The following is a 15,348-nucleotide window of genomic DNA, read 5'->3' as shown; positions in this document are numbered from 1 at the left end:
CCATGGGAAACTTCGAAAAACACATAAAAGTAATAAAATAACTCGAAATCTTCTGAAACAGAGTTGGTGTAGAACGCAGCACAACCCAAATGCCACATGAGTTACCTCGAAAAACTCAAAAAAGACGTAAATTAATTAGAAAATTTCTGAAACAGCGTAGAATAGTTTAGAATGCGGCACAACACATATGCACCATGACAAACTTCGAAAAACTCAGAAAAGTAGTACAATAATTCGAAAACCTCTGAAACAGCGCAGAGTATTGTAGAACGCAGCACCAGGAGAAACATGGAAAAACTCAAAAAAGTAAAAACATAACTCGAAATCTTCTGAAACAGCATAGAGTAGTTTCGAACGCGGCACAACCCATATGCACCAGGAGAGACATGGACAAACTCAAAAAAGTAAAAACATAACTCGAAATCTTCTGAAACAGCATATAGTAGTTTAGAAGGCAGCACAACCCATATGCATCAGGAGAAACTTCGAAAAGCTCTAACAATTAGAAAAATTGCTCGAAATCTTCTGTAACAGAGTAGAGTAGTGTAGAACGCAGCACAACACAAATGCACCATGGGAAACTTCAAAAAACTCAAAAAAGTAATACAATAACTGGAAAACATTTCAAACAGCGTAGATTATTGTAGAACGCAGCACAACACAAATGCACCATGGGAAACTTCAAAAAACCCAAAAAAGTAATACAATAACTGGAAAACCTTTCAAGCAGCGTAGATTATTGTAGAACGCAGCACAACACATATGCACCATGGGAAACTTCGAAAAACACATAAAAGTAATAAAATAACTCGAAATCTTCTGAAACAGAGTTGGTGTGGAACGCAGCACAACCCAAATGCCACATGAGTTACCTCGAAAAACTCAAAAAAGACGTAAATTAATTAGAAAATTTCTGAAACAGCGTAGAATAGTTTAGAATGCGGCACAACACATATGCACCATGACAAACTTCGAAAAACTCAGAAAAGTAGTACAATAATTCGAAAACCTCTGAAACAGCGTAGAGTATTGTAGAACGCAGCACCATGAGAAACCTCGAAAAACTTTAAAAAGTCATAAAATAATTCGGTAACTTCTGAAACAGTGTAGATTAGTTTAGAAAGCGGCACAACCTATATGCACCAGGAGAAACATGGAAAAACTCAATAAAGTAAAAACATAACTCGAAATCTTCTGAAACAGCATAGAGTAGTTTCGAACGTGGCACAACACATATGCACCTTAAGAAACTTCAAAAACTCAAAAAAGCAATACCATAACTCGAAAACCTCTGAAACAGCGTAGAGTATTGCGGAACGCAGCACAACACATACGCAACATGAAAAACTTCGAAAAACTCAAAAAAGTCATAAAGTAATTCGAAAAGCTCTGAAACAGCGTAGAGTATTGTAGAACGCAGCACAACTCATATGCACCATGAGAAACCTCGAAAAACTCAAAAAAGTCATAAAGTAATTAGGAAACTTCTGAAACAGCGTAGAATAGGGTAGAACGCGGCACAACCTATATTCACCAGGAGAAACATGGAAAAACTCAAAAAAGTAAAAACATAACTCGAAATCTTCTGTAACAGACTAGAGTAGTGTAGAACGCAGCACAACACATATGCAACATGAGAAACTTCAAAAAATTCAAAAAAGCAATACCATAACTCGAAAACCTCTGAAACAGCGTAGAGTATTGCAGAACGCAGCACAACACATATGCAACATGAGAAACATCGAAAAACTCAAAAAAAGTCATAAAGTAATTAGAAAACTTCTGAAACAGCGTAGAATAGTTTAGAATGCTGGACAACACATACGCACCATGACATACTTCGGAAAATTCAAAAAACTAAGAAAATAACTCGCAAACCTCTGAAACAGCGTCGAGTAGTGTAGAACGCAGCATAACCCATGTGCACCATGAGAAACATCGCAAATCTCAAAAAAGTCATAAAGTAATTCGAAAACTTCTGAAACAGCGTAGAGTATTGTAGAACGCAGCACCATGAGAAACCTCTAAAAACTTTAAAAAGTCATAAAATAATTCGGTAACTTCTGAAACAGTGTAGAATAGTTTAGAACGCGGCTCAACCGATATGCACCAGGAGAAACATGGAAAAACTCAAAAAAGTAAAAACATAACTCGAAATGTTCTGAAACAGCATAGAGTAGTTTCGAACGCGGCACAACCCATATGCACCAGCAGAGACATGGACAAACTCAAAAAAGTAAAAACATAACTCGAAATCTTCTGAAACAGCATAGAGTAGTTTAGAAGACAGCACAACCCATATGCATCAGGAGAAACTTCGAAAAGCTCTAACAATTAGAAAAATTGCTCGAAATCTTCTGTAACAGAGTAGAGTAGTGTAGAACGCAGCACAACACAAATGCACCATGGGAAACTTCAAAAAACTTTAAAAAGTAATACAATAACTGGAAAACCTTTCAAACAGCGTAGATTATTGTAGAACGCAGCAAAACACGTATGCACCATGGGAAACTTCGAAAAACACATAAAAGTAATAAAATAACTCGAAATCTTCTGAAACAGAGTTGGTGTAGAACGCAGCACAACCCAAATGCCACATGAGTTACCTCGAAAAACTCAAAAAAGACGTAAATTAATTAGAAAATTTCTGAAACAGCGTAGAATAGGTTAGAATGCGGCACAACACATATGCACCATGACAAACTTCGAAAAACTCAGAAAAGTAGTACAATAATTCGAAAACCTCTGAAACAGCGTAGAGTATTGTAGAACGCAGCACCATGAGAAACCTCGAAAAACTTTAAAAAGTCATAAAATAATTCGGTAACTTCTGAAACAGTGTAGAATAGTTTAGAACGCGGCACAACCTATATGCACCAGGAGAAACATGGAAAAACTCAAAAAAGTAAAAACATAACTTGAAATCTTCTGAAACAGCATAGAGTAGTTTAGAAGACAGCACAACCCATATGCATCAGGAGAAACTTCGAATAGCTCTAACAATTAGAAAAATTGCTCGAAATCTTCTGTAACAGAGTAGAGTAATGTAGAACGCAGCACAACACAAATGCACCATGGGAAACTTCAAAAAACTTTAAAAAGTAATACAATAACTGGAAAACCTTTCAAACAGCGTAGATTATTGTAGAACGCAGCAAAACACGTATGCACCATGGGAAACATCGAAAAACACATAAAAGTAATAAAATAACTCGAAATCTTCTGAAACAGAGTTGGTGTAGAACGCAGCACAACCCAAATGCCACATGAGTTACCTCGAAAAACTCAAAAAAGACGTAAATTAATTAGAAAATTTCTGAAACAGCGTAGAATAGGTTAGAATGCGGCACAACACATATGCACCATGACAAACTTCGAAAAACTCAGAAAAGTAGTACAATAATTCGAAAACCTCTGAAACAGCGTAGAGTATTGTAGAACGCAGCACCATGAGAAACCTCGAAAAACTTTAAAAAGTCATAAAATAATTCGGTAACTTCTGAAACAGTGTAGAATAGTTTAGAACGCGGCACAACCTATATGCACCAGGAGAAACATGGAAAAACTCAAAAAGGTAAAAACATAACTCGAAATCTTCTGAAACAGCATAGAGTAGTTTGGAAGACAGCACAACCCATATGCATCAGGAGAAACTTCGAAAAGCTCTAAAAAGTAGAAAAATAGCTCGAAATCTTCTGTAACAGAGTAGAGTAGTGTAGAACGCAGCGCAACACATATGCACCATGGGAAACTTCAAAAAACTTAAAAAAAGTAATACAATAACTGGAAAACCTTTCAAACAGCGTAGATTATTGTAGAACGCAGCACAACACATATGCACCATGGGAAACTTCGAAAAACACATAAAAGTAATAAAATAACTCGAAATCTTCTGAAACAGAGTTGGTGTGGAACGCAGCACAACCCAAATGCCACATGAGTTACCTCGAAAAACTTAAAAAAGACGTAAATTAATTAGAAAATTTCTGAAACAGCGTAGAATAGTTTAGAATGCGGCACAACACATATGCACCATGACAAACTTCGAAAAACTCAGAAAAGTAGTACAATAATTCGAAAACCTCTGAAACAGCGTAGAGTATTGTAGAACGCAGCACCATGAGAAACCTCGAAAAACTTTAAAAAGTCATAAAATAATTCGGTAACTTCTGAAACAGTGTAGAATAGTTTAGAACGCGGCACAACCCATATGCACCAGGAGAGACATGGACAAACTCAAAAAAGTAAAAACATAACTCGAAATCTTCTGAAACAGCATATAGTAGTTTAGAAGGCAGCACAACCCATATGCATCAGGAGAAACTTCGAAAAGCTCTAACAATTATAAAAATTGCTCGAAATCTTCTGTAACAGAGTAGAGTAGTGTAGAACGCAGCACAACACAAATGCACCATGGGAAACTTCAAAAAACTCAAAAAAGTAATACAATAACTGGAAAACATTTCAAACAGCGTAGATTATTGTAGAACGCAGCACAACACAAATGCACCATGGGAAACTTCAAAAAACCCAAAAAAGTAATACAATAACTGGAAAACCTTTCAAACAGCGTAGATTATTGTAGAACGCAGCACAACACATATGCACCATGGAAAACTTCGAAAAACACATAAAAGCAATAAAATAACTCGAAATCTTCTGAAACAGAGTTGGTGTGGAACGCAGCACAACCCAAATGCCACATGAGTTACCTCGAAAAACTCAAAAAAGACGTAAATTAATTAGAAAATTTCTGAAACAGCGTAGAATAGTTTAGAATGCGGCACAACACATATGCACCATGACAAACTTCGAAAAACTCAGAAAAGTAGTACAATAATTCGAAAACCTCTGAAACAGCGTAGAGTATTGTAGAACGCAGCACCATGAGAAACCTCGAAAAACTTTAAAAAGTCACAAAATAATTCGGTAACTTCTGAAACAGTGTAGATTAGTTTAGAACGCGGCACAACCTATATTCACCAGGTGAAACATGGAAAAACTCAAAAAAGTAAAAACATAACTCGAAATCTTCTGTAACAGACTCGAGTAGTGTAGAACGCAGCACAACACATATGCAACATGAGAAACTTCACAAAATTCAAAAAAGCAATACCATAACTCGAAAACCTCTGAAACAGCGTAGAGTATTGCAGAACGCAGCACAACACATATGCAACATGAGAAACTTCGAAAAACTCAAAAAAAGTCATAAAGTAATTAGAAAACTTCTGAAACAGCGCAGAATATTGTAGAACGCAGTACAACTCATATGCAACATGAGAAACCTCGAAAAATTCAAAAAAATCATAAAGTAATTTGAAAACTTCTGAAACAGCGTCGAGTTGTGCGGAGCGCAGCATAACTCAAATGCACCATGGGAAACCTCGAAAAACTCAAAAAAGTCATAAAATAATTCGGTAACTTCTGAAACAGTGTAGAATAGTGCAGAACGCGGCACAACCTATAAGCACCAGGAGAAACATGGAAAAACTCAAAAAAGTAAAAACATAACTCGAAATCTTCTGAAACAGCATAGAGTAGTTTAGAAGGCAGCACAACCCATATGCACCAGGAGAAACTTCGAAAAACACAAAAAAGTAATAAAATAACTCGGAAACCTCTGAAACAACGTAGAATAGTTTAGAACGCGGCACAACACATAGGCACCATGACACACTTCGGAAAACTCAAAAAACTAATAAAATAACTCGCAAACCTCTGAAACAGCGTCGAGTAGTGTAGAACGCAGCATAACCCATGTGCACCATGAGAAACATCGCAAATCTCAAAAAAGTCAAAAATTAATTCGAAAACTTCTGAAACAGCGTAGAATAGTTCGGAACGCGGCACAACTCATATGCAACATGAGAAACCTCGAAAAACTCAAAAAAGTCATAAATTAATTAGAAAACTTCTGAAACAGCGTAGAATATAGTAGAACGCAGCACAACTCATATGCAACATGGGAAAGCTCGATAAACTCATAAAAGTCATAAAGTAATTTGAAAACTTCTGAAACAGCGTCGAGTTGTGCGGAGCGCAGCATAACTCAAATGCACCATGGGAAACCTCGAAAAACTCAAAAAAGTCATAAAATAATTCGGTAACTTCTGAAACAGTGTAGAATAGTGCAGAACGCGGCACAACCTATATGCACCAGGAGAAACATGGAAAAACTCAAAAAAGTAAAAACATAACTTGAAATCTTCTGAAACAGCATAGAGTAGTTTAGAAGACAGCACAACCCATGTGCATCAGGAGAAACTTCGAAAAGCTCTAAAAAGTAGAAAAATAGCTCGAAATCTTCTGTAAGAGTAGAGTAGTGTAGAACGCAGCACAACACATATGCACCATGGGAAACTTCGAAAAACACATAAAAGTAATAAAATAACTCGAAATCTTCTGAAACAGAGTTGGTGTAGAACGCAGCACAACCCAAATGCCACATGAGTTACCTCGAAAAACTCAAAAAAGACGTAAATTAACTAGCAAATTTCTGAAACAGCGCAGAATAGTTTAGAATGCGGCACAACACATATGCACCATGACAAACTTCGAAAAACTCAGAAAAGTAGTACAATAATTCGAAAACCTCTGAAACAGCGTAGAGTATTGTAGAAAGCAGCACCATGAGAAACCTCGAAAAACTTTAAAAAGTCATAAAATAATTCGGTAACTTCTGAAACAGTGTAGATTAGTTTAGAACGCGGCACAACCTATATACACCAGGAGAAACATGGAAAATCTCAAAAAAGTAAAAACATAACTCGAAATCTTCTGAAACAGCATAGAGTAGTTTCGAACGCGGCACAACCCATATGCACCAGGAGAGACATGGACAAACTCAAAAAAGTAAAAACATAACTCGAAATCTTCTGAAACAGCATAGAGTAGTTTAGAAGGCAGCACAACCCATATGCATCAGGAGAAACTTCGAAAAGCTCTAACAATTAGAAAAATTGCTCGAAATCTTCTGTAACAGAGTAGAGTAGTGTAGAACGCAGCACAACACAAACGCACCATGGGAAACTTCAAAAAACTCAAAAAATAATACAATAACTGGAAAACCTTTCAAACAGCGTAGATTATTGTAGAACGCAGCACAACACATATGCACCATGGGAAACTTCGAAAAACACATAAAAGCAATAAAATAACTCGAAATCTTCTGAAACAGAGTTGGTGTGGAACGCAGCACAACCCAAATGCCACATGAGTTACCTCGAAAAACTCAAAAAAGTCATAAAATAATTCGGTAACTTCTGAAACAGCATAGAGTAGTTTAGAACGCGGCACAACCCATATGCACCAGGAGAAAAATGCAAAAACTCGAAAAAGGAAAAAAATAGCTCGAAATCTTCTGTAACAGACTAGAGTAGTGTAGAAGGCAGCACAACACATGTGCACCTTAAGAAACATGGAAAAACTCAAAAAAGTAAAATCATAACTCGAAATCTTCTGAAACAGCATAGAGTAGTTTAGAAGGCAGCACAACCCATATGCACCAGGAGAAACTTCGAAAAACACAAAAAAGTAATAAAATAACTCGAAAACCTCTGAAACAGCGTAGAGTAGTTTAGAACGCGGCATAACACATACGCACCATGACACACTTCGGAAAACTCAAAAAACTAATAAAATAACTCGCAAACCTCTGAAACAGCGTCGAGTAGTGTAGAACGCAGCATAACCCATGTGCACCATGATAAACATCGCAAATCTCAAAATAGTCATAAAGTAATTCGAAAACTTGTGAAACAGCGTAGAGTATTGTAGAACGCAGCACAACTCATATGCAACATGAGAAATCTCGAAAAACTCAAAAAAGTCATAAAATAATTCGGTAACTTCTGAACCAGTGTAGAATAGTTTAGAACGCGGCACAATCTATATGCATCATGGGAAACATCGAAAAACTCAAAAAAGTAAAAACATAACTCGAAATCTTCTGAAACAGCATAGAGTAGTTTAGAAGGCAGCACAACACATATGCAACATGTTAAACCACGAAAAACTCAAAAAAATAATACAATAACTCGAAAACCTCTGAAACAGCGTAGAGTATTGTAGAACGGAGCACAACCCATATGCCACATGAGAAACCTCGAAAAACTCACAAAAGTCATAACGTAATTAGGAAACTTCTGAAACAGCGTAGAATAGTGTAGAACGCGGCATAACCCATATTCACCAGGGGAAACATGGAAAAACTCAAAAAAGTAAAAACATAACTCGAAATCTTCTGTAACAGACTAGAGTAGTGTAGAACGCGGCACAACCCATATGCACCAGGAGAAAAATGGAAAAACTCGAAAAAGTAAAATAATAGCTCGAAATCTTCTGTAACAGACTAGAGTAGTGTAGAAGGCAGCACAACACATGTGCACCTTAAGAAACATGGAAAAACTCAAAAAAGTAAAATCATAACTCGAAATCTTCTGAAACAGCATAGAGTAGTTTAGAAGGCAGCACAACCCATATGCACCAGGAGAAACTTCGAAAAACACAAAAAAGTAATAAAATAACTCGCAAACCTCTGAAACAGCGTAGAGTAGTTTAGAACGCGGCACAACACATACGCACCATGACACACTTCGGAAAACTCAAAAAACTAATAAAATAACTCGCAAACCTCTGAAACAGCGTCGAGTAGTGTAGAACGCAGCATAACTCATATGCAACATGGGAAACCTCGAAAAACTCATAAAAGTCATAAAGTAATTTGAAAACTTCTGAAACAGCGTCGAGTTGTGCGGAGCGCAGCATAACTCAAATGCACCATGGGAAACCTCGAAAAACTCAAAAAAGTCATAAAATAATTCGGTAACTTCTGAAACAGTGTGGAATAGTGCAGAACGCGGCACAACCTATATGCACCAGGAGAAACATGGAAAAACTCAAAAAAGTAAAAACATAACTTGAAATCTTCTGAAACAGCATAGAGTAGTTTAGAAGACAGCACAACCCATGTGCATCAGGAGAAACTTCGAAAAGCTCTAAAAAGTAGAAAAATAGCTCGAAATCTTCTGTAAGAGTAGAGTAGTGTAGAACGCAGCACAACACATATGCACCATGGGAAACTTCGAAAAACACATAAAAGTAATAAAATAACTCGAAATCTTCTGAAACAGAGTTGGTGTAGAACGCAGCACAACCCAAATGCCACATGAGTTACCTCGAAAAACTCAAAAAAGACGTAAATTAACTAGTAAATTTCTGAAACAGCGCAGAATAGTTTAGAATGCGGCACAACACATATGCACCATGACAAACTTCGAAAAACTCAGAAAAGTAGTACAATAATTCGAAAACCTCTGAAACAGCGTAGAGTATTGTAGAAAGCAGCACCATGAGAAACCTCGAAAACTTTAAAAAGTCATAAAATAATTCGGTAACTTCTGAAACAGTGTAGATTAGTTTAGAACGCGGCACAACCTATATACACCAGGAGAAACATGGAAAATCTCAAAAAAGTAAAAACATAACTCGAAATCTTCTGAAACAGCATAGAGTAGTTTCGAACGCGGCACAACCCATATGCACCAGGAGAGACATGGACAAACTCAAAAAAGTAAAAACATAACTCGAAATCTTCTGAAACAGCATAGAGTAGTTCAGAAGGCAGCACAACCCATATGCATCAGGAGAAACTTCGAAAAGCTCTAACAATTAGAAAAATTGCTCGAAATCTTCTGTAACAGAGTAGAGTAGTGTAGAACGCAGCACAACACAAACGCACCATGGGAAACTTCAAAAAACTCAAAAAAGTAATACAATAACTGGAAAAGATTTCAAACAGCGTAGATTATTGTAGAACGCAGCACAACACATATGCACCATGGGAAACTTCGAAAAACACATAAAAGTAATAAACTAACTCGAAATCTTCTGAAACAGAGTTGGTGTGGAACGCAGCACAACCCAAATGCCACATGAGTTACCTCGAAAAACTCAAAAAAGTCATAAAATAATTCGGTAACTTCTGAAACAGCATAGAGTAGTTTAGAACGCGGCACAACCCATATGCACCAGGAGAAAAATGCAAAAACTCGAAAAAGGAAAAAAATAGCTCGAAATCTTCTGTAACAGACTAGAGTAGTGTAGAAGGCAGCACAACACATGTGCACCTTAAGAAACATGGAAAAACTCAAAAAAGTAAAATCATAACTCGAAATCTTCTGAAACAGCATAGAGTAGTTTAGAAGGCAGCACAACCCATATGCACCAGGAGAAACTTCGAAAAACACAAAAAAGTAATAAAATAACTCGAAAACCTCTGAAACAGCGCAGAGTAGTTTAGAACGCGGCATAACACATACGCACCATGACACACTTCGGAAAACTCAAAAAACTAATAAAATAACTCGCAAACCTCTGAAACAGCGTCGAGTAGTGTCGAACGCAGCATAACCCATGTGCACCATGAGAAACATCGCAAATCTCAAAAAAGTCATAAAGTAATTCGAAAACTTGTGAAACAGCATAGAGTATTGTAGAACGCAGCACAACTCATATGCAACATGAGAAACTTCGAAAAACTCAAAAAAGTCATAAAGTAATTAGAAAACTTCTGAAAGCGTAGAATAGTTTAGAATGCTGGACAACACATACGCACCATGACATACTTCGGAAAACTCAAAAAACTAATAAAATAACTCGCAAACCTCTGAAACAGCGTCGAGTAGTGTAGAACGCAGCATAACCCATGTGCACCATGAGAAACATCGCAAATCTCAAAAAAGTCATAAAGTAATTCGAAAACTTGTGAAACAGCGTAGAGTATTGTAGAACGCAGCACAACTCATATGCAACATGAGAAATCTCGAAAAACTCAAAAAAGTCATAAAATAATTCGGTAACTTCTGAACCAGTGTAGAATAGTTTAGAACGCGGCACAATCTATATGCATCATGGGAAACATCGAAAAACTCAAAAAAGTAAAAACATAACTCGAAATCTTCTGAAACAGCATAGAGTAGTTTAGAAGGCAGCACAACACATATGCAACATGTTAAACCACGAAAAACTCAAAAAAATAATACAATAACTCGAAAACCTCTGAAACAGCGTAGAGTATTGTAGAACGGAGCACAACCCATATGCCACATGAGAAACCTCGAAAAACTCACAAAAGTCATAACGTAATTAGGAAACTTCTGAAACAGCGTAGAATAGTGTAGAACGCGGCATAACCCATATTCACCAGGGGAAACATGGAAAAACTCAAAAAAGTAAAAACATAACTCGAAATCTTCTGTAACAGACTAGAGTAGTGTAGAACGCGGCACAACCCATATGCACCAGGAGAAAAATGGAAAAACTCGAAAAAGTAAAATAATAGCTCGAAATCTTCTGTAACAGACTAGAGTAGTGTAGAAGGCAGCACAACACATGTGCACCTTAAGAAACATGGAAAAACTCAAAAAAGTAAAATCATAACTCGAAATCTTCTGAAACAGCATAGAGTCGTTTAGAAGGCAGCACAACCCATATGCACCAGGAGAAACTTCGAAAAACACAAAAAAGTAATAAAATAACTCGAAAACCTCTGAAACAGCGTAGAGTAGTTTAGAACGCGGCACAACACATACGCACCATGACACACTTCGGAAAACTCAAAAAACTAATAAAATAACTCGCAAACCTCTGAAACAGCGTCGAGTAGTGTAGAACGCAGCATAACCCATGTGCACCATGAGAAACATCGCAAATCTCAAAAAAGTCATAAATTAATTCGAAAACTTCTGAAACAGCGTAGAATAGTTCGGAACGCGGCACAACTCATATGCAACATGAGATACCTCGAAAAACTCAAAAAAGTCATAAAGTAATTTGAAAACGTCTGAAACAGCATCGAGTTGTGCGGAGCGCAGCATAACTCAAATACACCATGGGAAACCTCGAAAAACTCAAAAAAGTAATACAATAACTGGAAAACCTTTCAAACAGCGTAGATTATTGTAGAACGCAGCACAACACATATGCACCATGGGAAACTTCGAAAAACACATAAAAGTAATAAAATAACTCGAAATCTTCTGAAACAGAGTTGGTGTAGAACGCAGCACAACCCAAATGCCACATGAGTTACCTCGAAAAACTCAAAAAAGACGTAAATTAATTAGAAAATTTCTGAAACAGCGTAGAATAGTTTAGAATGCGGCACAACACATATGCACCATGACAAACTTCGAAAAACTCAGAAAGGTAGTACAATAATTCGAAAACCTCTGAAACAGCGTAGAGTATTGTAGAACGCAGCACCATGAGAAACCTCGAAAAACTTAAAAAAGTCATAAAATAATTCGGTAACTTCTGAAACAGTGTAGAATAGTTTAGAACGCGGCACAACCTATATGCACCAGGAGAAACATGGAAAAACTCAAAAAAGTAAAAACATAACTCGAAATCTTCTGAAACAGCATAGAGTAGTTTCGAACGCGGCACAACCCATATGCACCAGGAGAGACATGGACAAACTCAAAAAAGTAAAAACATAACTCGAAATCTTCTGAAACAGCATATAGTAGTTTAGAAGGCAGCACAACCCATATGCATCAGGAGAAACTTCGAAAAGCTCTAACAATTAGAAAAATTGCTCGAAATCTTCTGTAACAGAGTAGAGTAGTGTAGAACGCAGCACAACACAAATGCACCATGGGAAACTTCAAAAAAACTCAAAAAAGTAATACAATAACTGGAAAACCTTTCAAACAGCGTAGATTATTGCAGAACGCAGCACAACACATATGCAACATGAAAAACTCCGAAAAACTCAAAAAAGTCATAAAGTAATTCGAAAAGCTCTGAAACAGCGTAGAGTATTGTAGAACGCAGCACAACTCATATGCACCATGAGAAACATCGCAAATCTCAAAAAAGTCATAAATTAATTCGAAAACTTCTGAAACAGCGTAGAATAGTTCGGAACGCTGCACAACTCATATGCAACATGAGAAACCTCGAAAAACTCAAAAAAGTCATAAAGTAATTTGAAAACTTCTGAAACAGCGTCGAGTGTGCGGAGCGCAGCATAACTCAAATGCACCATGGGAAACCTCGAAAAACTCAAAAAAGTCATAAAATAATTCGGTAACTTCTGAAACAGTGTAGAATAGTGCAGAACGCGGCACAACCTATATGCACCAGGAGAAACATGGAAAAACTCAAAAAAGTAAAAACATAACTTGAAATCTTCTGAAACAGCATAGAGTAGTTTAGAAGACAGCACAACCCATATGCATCAGGAGAAACTTCGAAAAGCTCGAAAAAGTAGAAAAATAGCTCGAAATCTTCTGTAACAGAGTAGAGTAGTGTAGAACGCAGCACAACACATATGCACCATGGGAAACTTCAAAAAACTCAAAAAAGTAATACAATAACTGGAAAACCTTTGAAACAGCGTAGAGTATTGTAGAACGCAGCACCATGAGAAACCTCGAAAAACTTTAAAAAGTCATAAAATAATTCGGTAACTTCTGAAACAGTGTAGAATAGTGCAGAACGCGGCACAACCTATAAGCACCAGGAGAAACATGGAAAAACTCAAAAAAGTAAAAACATAACTCGAAATCTTCTGAAACAGCATAGAGTAGTTCAGAAGGCAGCACAACCCATATGCACCAGGAGAAACTTCGAAAAACACAAAAAAGTAATAAAATAACTCGGAAACCTCTGAAACAACGTAGAATAGTTTAGAACGCGGCACAACACATACGTACCATGACACACTTCGGAAAACTCAAAAAACTAATAAAATAACTCGCAAACCTCTGAAACAGCGTCGAGTAGTGTAGAACGCAGCATAACCCATGTGCACCATGAGAAACATCGCAAATCTCAAAAAAGTCATAAATTAATTCGAAAACTTCTGAAACAGCGTAGAATAGTTCGGAACGCGGCACAACTCATATGCAACATGAGAAACCTCGAAAAACTCAAAAAAGTCATAAATTAATTAGAAAACTTCTGAAACAGCGTAGAGTTGTGCGGAGCGCAGCATAACTCAAATGCACCATGGGAAACCTCGAAAAACTCAAAAAAGTCATAAAATAATTCGGTAACTTCTGAAACAGTGTAGAATAGTTTAGAACGCGGCTCAACCGATATGCACCAGGAGAAACATGGAAAAACTCAAAAAAGTAAAAACATAACTCGAAATCTTCTGAAACAGCATAGAGTAGTTTCGAACGCGGCACAACCCAATTGCACCAGGAGAGACATGGACAAACTCAAAAAAGTAAAAACATAACTCGAAATCTTCTGAAACAGCATAGAGTAGTGTAGAAGGCAGCACAACCCATATGCATCAGGAGAAACTTCGAAAAGCTCTAACAATTAGAAAAATTGCTCGAAATCTTCTGTAACAGAGTAGAGTAGTCTAGAACGCAGCACAACACAAATGCACCATGGGAAACTTCAAAAAACTTTAAAAAGTAATACAATAACTGGAAAACCTTTCAAACAGCGTAGATTATTGTAGAACGCAGCAAAACACGTATGCACCATGGGAAACTTCGAAAAACACATAAAAGTAATAAAATAACTCGAAATCTTCTGAAACAGAGTTGGTGTAGAACGCAGCACAACCCAAATGCCACATGAGTTACCTCGAAAAACTCAAAAAAGACGTAAATTAATTAGAAAATTTCTGAAACAGCGTAGAATAGGTTAGAATGCGGCACAACACATATGCACCATGACAAACTTCGAAAAACTCAGAAAAGTAGTACAATAATTCGAAAACCTCTGAAACAGCGTAGAGTATTGTAGAACGCAGCACCATGAGAAACCTCGAAAAACTTTAAAAAGTCATAAAATAATTCGGTAACTTCTGAAACAGTGTAGAATAGTTTAGAACGCGGCACAACCTATATGCACCAGGAGAAACATGGAAAAACTCAAAAAAGTAAAAACATAACTCGAAATCTTCTGAAACAGCATAGAGTAGTTTAGAAGACAGCACAACCCATATGCATCAGGAGAAACTTCGAAAAGCTCTAAAAAGTAGAAAAATAGCTCGAAATCTTCTGTAACAGAGTAGAGTAGTGTAGAACGCAGCGCAACACATATGCACCATGGGAAACTTCAAAAAACTTTAAAAAAGTAATACAATAACTGGAAAACCTTTCAAACAGCGTAGATTATTGTAGAACGCAGCACAACACATATGCACCATGGGAAACTTCGAAAAACACATAAAAGTAATAAAATAACTCGAAATCTTCTGAAACAGAGTTGGTGTAGAACGCAGCACAACCCAAATGCCACATGAGTTACCTCGAAAAACTCAAAAAAGACGTAAATTAATTAGAAAATTTCTGAAACAGCGTAGAATAGTTTAGA

Source organism: Pristiophorus japonicus, chromosome 11, assembly GCF_044704955.1.
Source record: "Pristiophorus japonicus isolate sPriJap1 chromosome 11, sPriJap1.hap1, whole genome shotgun sequence".
NCBI classification, from domain to species: Eukaryota; Metazoa; Chordata; class Chondrichthyes; family Pristiophoridae; genus Pristiophorus; species Pristiophorus japonicus.
This window is presented reverse-complemented; position numbering follows the sequence as displayed.